We start from the raw sequence: 6000 nt of genomic DNA, 5'->3' as shown, positions 1-6000 counted from the left end.
TGATTATATAAAGGAATATAGTAAGTTGCTGGGTATGCAGCCTTGCCGGGCAACGATGCTGAGGATTATTATGAAAGAGATGTTGTTGCCAATACTTGCTGATTATGGTCTGTGGATCAGAAGTCAAGGATCCATTTGCAGAGTGGGGAGCAGAGTCCTAGATGTCAGAGTTTAGAGATGAGTTTTGTTGGAATTATGGTGCTGAAGGTGGAGCTAAAGTCAATAAATAGGAGCCTGGCATAGGTGGCCTTGTTATCCAGATGTTTCAGGGATGAATGTAGATCCAGGGAGATGGCGGCTGCCACGGACCTACTGTAACAGTAGGCAAATTGTAGCACATCAAGGAAATCTGGGAGGCTGGGATTATTGTGTGTCATTAATAACCTTTCAAGGCACTTCATAATTATAGATGTCAGAGCCACGAAGCAGGAGGCATTAAGGCACGTTGTCTGATTTTTCTTTAGCACTGGGATGATAGTGGTCTTCTTGAAGCAGGTAGGAACCTCACATCATAGTAAGGAGAGGTTAAAGATGTCTGAAAATAGTCCTGTCAGCTGGTCCGTGCAGGATGTGAGTGCACACCAGGAACTCCATCTGGGCCAGTCGCTTTCTGTGGACCCTCAATAAGGTCAACCTGATATCTGCAGCAGTGACTGTGGGTACAGGTGCTCCCAAAGCTGGTGACATCACTTGACTGATCTCCTGTTCAAAATGAGCATTGTTGTCAGTCGTGCTATTCAACTTCGCTTTGTAGCCCATTATATCGTGTATACCTTGCCACAGTCGGCATGTGTTCATATGGATGGTCTGGGACTCATCACACCTACATCCAAAAAGCTGAAAATGTATCTTTCAGAGGCATTTTCATTTTCTATCAAAGTGTCCTCATCATCATTTGTATTTTACTTTGACAATAACAGATTATAACCTATTTAATAATACATTAAAGATTCTCATTTCTACAAAGTCCATTTTGCTTTCAATATTCACTTTCCTCTATGTTCACGCTTGAGAAAAGAAATGGTAATAGTAATCTTTTCCAACAAGATGAATGATTTTCAAGTTGTATAGCAGTAATATTAAACTCCAAAGGAACAGTATCAAATTCTTTATACAAAATCTTACTAAAATAGAAAGGATTGTGATACATGTATGAAATAAATTCTGCAGAGTTATGGGTTATATAGGCTTCATATTTTGTACAGTCAACACCAAGTTCAGTGTTTCTTTCACTATTGCCAAATATTTCTGTGAACACTAACTCATTTATCAAAAATAACTAACAAGCTACTCAATCCCCCTTACTCTTCCTGTAACAACACAAACATTGACAGTGCTGACATCAATAGCCAAACCAAATAGCATATCATAATTTGATGTTGCTAGAACTAATGTGATAATCAGTGCAGCATTCAAGCTGTCAAAGGCACTCTGACATCCTTTCTTCCATTCAAGCTTTTACCTTTCTTTAATAAACTTTCAAACATTAAATGCCGAAATTCATAATGAACTTATGATAAAATCCACAGATGGGATATGGCACAATTTTTTGTGTTTTTTCTTTGGCATGTGAAAATCCAAGATAGCCTTTATTTATGCTTCTCTAGATACTCCTTGGCAGTGTTCACAGTGTGGCTCAAGTAAATCACATTTGCTTTGGCAAATTCACGTTCATCTAAACTTACAACAAAATTTACTCTTTATCCCCAGTCAAACAGTTGTTGTAATTGTTCTTCCACATTTGACTGAGCACAACCAAGTCATTATGGAAACAACACAATTGCATAATTCTTTCATGACTTTGCTGGTTAGTCGTTAAAAGTGTTGCTGGTGCATTTTTTTTTCCAAATGGTATGACTTTATACTGATTAGCTTTATCTGGTGTTACAAAAGCTAGTATTTCTTTGGGTCTATCAGTCAATGGAACATACCAATATCTTTTTGTACTGCAGAAGGAAAAACACTTTTTCTTTCAGAGTTTCACCTTGTACACATCATAATAATTTGGAAGACTATCAATTTAATGAGAAAGGCAAAATTTTACTGCATGAGAGGAGACTGCTAATGGTTGGCAAGTGGCCTTTTGGCTGTTAGAGGTGCTAACATGGAGTAAGCATCAATTGTGAAGAATTAGGGCATTGTGTTGAGTTCGTACAGGACATTGGTGAGTACCATGTCCAATTCGGGTCTCCCAGTTATAGGAAGGATATTATTAAGCTGGAGAGGGCTCAGAAGAGATTTACCAGGATGTTACTGGGAATGCAGGATCTGAGTTATCAGGAGAGGCTGGATAGACTGGGACATTTTTCACTGGAGCATAGGAGGTTGAGAGGTGATCTTATAAAGGTTTATGAAACCATGAGGGGTGTAGATAAGGTGAAAGGCAGGTATTTTTCCCTAGGGTGGGGTGCTTCAAGACCAGTGGGCATATTTTTTAAGGTGAAGGGAGAAAGATTTAAAAGAGACATGAGGGGCTTTTTTTGACACAAAGCGGTGGAATGAACTTCTGGAGGAAGTGGTAGATGTGCATACAATTACAACGGTTAAAAGACATTTAGATAATTACGGAAACGAGAAATGTTGGAAGGGATATGGTACAAGAGCAGGCCAGAAAGGACTGGTTTAGTTTAGGATTATGGTCAGCATGGCTTTAGTGTTAATTGACATGGTATCATCAGATTAGATCTACAATTGGATAATATTTGCTGGATAATCCTGACTGTGTGAAGAATTAATGCTAACTACCAATTTAGAATTGCCAGTCAAACTTGAAGTGTGGGACACATGCATGGACTGGAATTTATGTATATTAATACACAGGACTATGTTCTTTCCAGACGGAAAGAACATGTACATGCACTAACCATGCTTCAACTCAACAATATAGGTGACAGCCGTTCTCTCATATAGCAATAAATGTACTTTCACTCTACTTTGATATTTCTCGCAAATTTTTCTGATGAGTGCAAGATGAAAATCTTCAAAACAAAATGTCCTTCTTCAGCAAGACTCAATTTCTATACTATCAAATACCTATATTATGTATCTTCATCATGCTTACAAATGAATAATGCCTACCTCACAAATACCGTGGAACCAAACATTAGCCAGGAGTTTATACGTTTAGAATCCTAATCAGGAGTGGGAGTTAATTTATTGAATGCAAATAATTTTTCGACATGACTTTTTGCTCGATTGAGATTGTCAGATTCCTTTTCTCAAATGTGTTTCTTTGATTAGTTCGGGACTATAAAACATGCTACATATTCCTTGAATTCAAATCTAACTTTTAAATCCACTATGAAAGTGCCATTAAATGTACACTTGTAATATTCCATTAATACTTTAAAAGCAGTAGCTTCAAATGAAAACACTGATTTATATACAATTATTGTCTGCATTCCATCTGGTTTGTGTCAGTACGTTGTATTTGGTGGAAGATAGAACATTCTGTCATTATCAGCTCATTACAATTTCTCTGTGTTTTGATCTCTGCCTTCTGATGCAAGATGTCAAACCATAAATACCTCCAATTTACCCCACAGGAAGAGATATTAAATTGCGTGGACTTCTCTAAATTTACCTATTAGGTCTTCCAGCTATAATATTAGCTGCTTGATTTCACATTCTGCCCCAAACAGTGACCCAGACTTCGAGAATTCAATGTAAGTTTATTGTTTGTTATTCAAAGGATGTTATTTGATCTGAAAAATTAGTCTGGTATGTCCTAGATTTCTTGAAAGAAATTGATAGCAAGAAGCTGTGTTTTTTGTGCTTCTTTGTCACTAATCTCAATACATTTTGATGATAGTTTAATTTTAAAGATGGAACCTGACTTCACAAAAATACATTTCTGGGGCTTGGGAGTGATGACTCCACTGCAATGTAATAAATAGTAATTATATCTGATTGTTTACATTGCATGCTAAACAGCAGGGCCAGGTATGTCGACCACTATTAAACAATGGCTAATTTGCCCTAAATATAGATGCATGCAGTTGTGATAGTAAATTTAGGTTTTCACTTCCACAGTAGACCATTGTTGTGACAACTGCTTTGCTCAGATCCCAAGTTGCCGAATGAGCTTACCCCTGTTTAAATCATGTAAGTTTTGCGCCCTGACTGGCTCTTCAATGTAAAACATGGCATTGGCTTCACTGTCTTGTCAAAATTAAACTTACCTTTCTATCATTTCACCTCAATTTTGTCACGTCTGTTCCGACTTGTGATTTCAGCTTTCTTTTGCTATCAGAAGAATAGTTTGGCTTCAGAATGTTACTCTTTGTACTGGACTACTTCCCAGGTGGTTTTTTTTCCTATTCATTTGTGGCTTGTGGGTGTCGTCAGCTGGCTAGCAGTTCTTGCCCATCCCTAGTTGCCCTTGAGGAGGTGATGGTGAGCTGCCTTCTTGAGCCACTGTAGTCCTCCTACTGTGGGTTGACCCACAATGCTATTAGGGAGGAAATTCCAGGATTTTGACCCAGTGACATATTTCCAAGTCAGGATGGTGAGTGACTTGGAGGAAAACCTGGAGGTGGTGGTGTTCCCATATGTCTGATGCCCTTGTCCTTTTAGATGGAAGTAGTTGTGGGTTTAGAAGGTGCTGTCTGAGGATCTTTAGTGAATTTCTGCAGCGGATCTTGTAGATATTATACACTGCTGCTATTGACCTTCGGTGGTAGAGGGAGTGAATGCTTGTGGATGTAGTGCCAATCAAGCGGACTGCTCTGTCCTGGATGGTGTCAAGTTTCTTGACTGTTGTTGGGGCTGCACTCATCCAGGCAAGTGGGGAGTATTCCATCACTGTCCTGACCTGTGCCTTGTAGACGGGGGACAGGCTTTGAAGAGTCAGAAAGTGAGTTGCTTGCCGCAGTACTCCTAGCTTCTGGCCTGCTCTTGCAGCCACTGTGTTAATGCGGTGAGTCCAGTTGAGTTTCTGGTCAATGGTAACCCCACGATGTTGACAGTAAGGAATTCAGTGATGGTAACACCATTGAATATCAAGTGACAGTGGTTAGTTTGTCTCTTATTGGTGATGGTCATAGCCTGCGTGAATGTCACTTGCCACATGTCAGCCCAAGCCTGGGTTGTCCAGATCTGTCATGGACTGCTTCATGAGGAGTCACGAATGAACAGTGTGCAATTATCAGTGAACATCCCCACTTCTGACCTTATTTTGGAGGGAATGTCATTGATGAAGCAGCTGAAGATGGTTGGGCCTAGGACAGGTAGGCTTCGAACCTACTCTTGTAACAGGTTAAATCTCAAAGACAAGTTAAGTATGAGGCAAAAATCCTCATTATAAGATTTATGAGGCAAAATTTTAGAACAGAATTTCTGAGAAAGGACATGTAGTATCTTCAGTGAAAGGTTTGCTTCAGGAATCAACCACTGTACTGTTAATAGAGTCTATGCAATCTGCAAGTTCTGCAACTTCAGAACTAGTGAAAGATAGCAAACCTTCTCTCTCTTTCCCTGAGCTTGCTCTATCTACCAGGTCCAGCCATACTTGAATCGCATAAGAAATCTGTCATTTCCAGATTTGATTATTCTCCAGGACAGCTTCCAAATTTGCAAGCTGTGTAAACTTCAATTGATATAAAACTCTACTGCTCATATCCTATCCTGCAAAAAATCCTATTTATTTGTCTCTCTCATGCATGCTCATCTATGCTGGCTCTTGATTTGCTACTATTTCTAACTTAAAATTTGTGTCCTAAAGTTTAATTCATTATTCCGTGGACTTTAACATGCTGTGCAGCCCTCCTTATCTTGCCTCACACTGGCAGCTGTGCCTTAAGCCATCATGGCACCATGTTCTAGAATCCTGTCTCTAAAATTCAATCCTTTGATTAATCCTTCAGTCATCCTTCGTTTTATAGGCTGTTTGACTCAGCATCCATTTTCTGAGATCAAATTCTGAGAAGCTCTTGATAAATGCAAGTTGATGTAGTTTTCCCTCAAGGCTTTTCAATGTCTGTCAATGCACTCTTGAAGGCT

This window comes from Stegostoma tigrinum, chromosome 14, assembly GCF_030684315.1.
Source record: "Stegostoma tigrinum isolate sSteTig4 chromosome 14, sSteTig4.hap1, whole genome shotgun sequence".
Lineage (NCBI taxonomy): Eukaryota > Metazoa > Chordata > Chondrichthyes > Orectolobiformes > Stegostomatidae > Stegostoma > Stegostoma tigrinum.
This window is presented reverse-complemented; position numbering follows the sequence as displayed.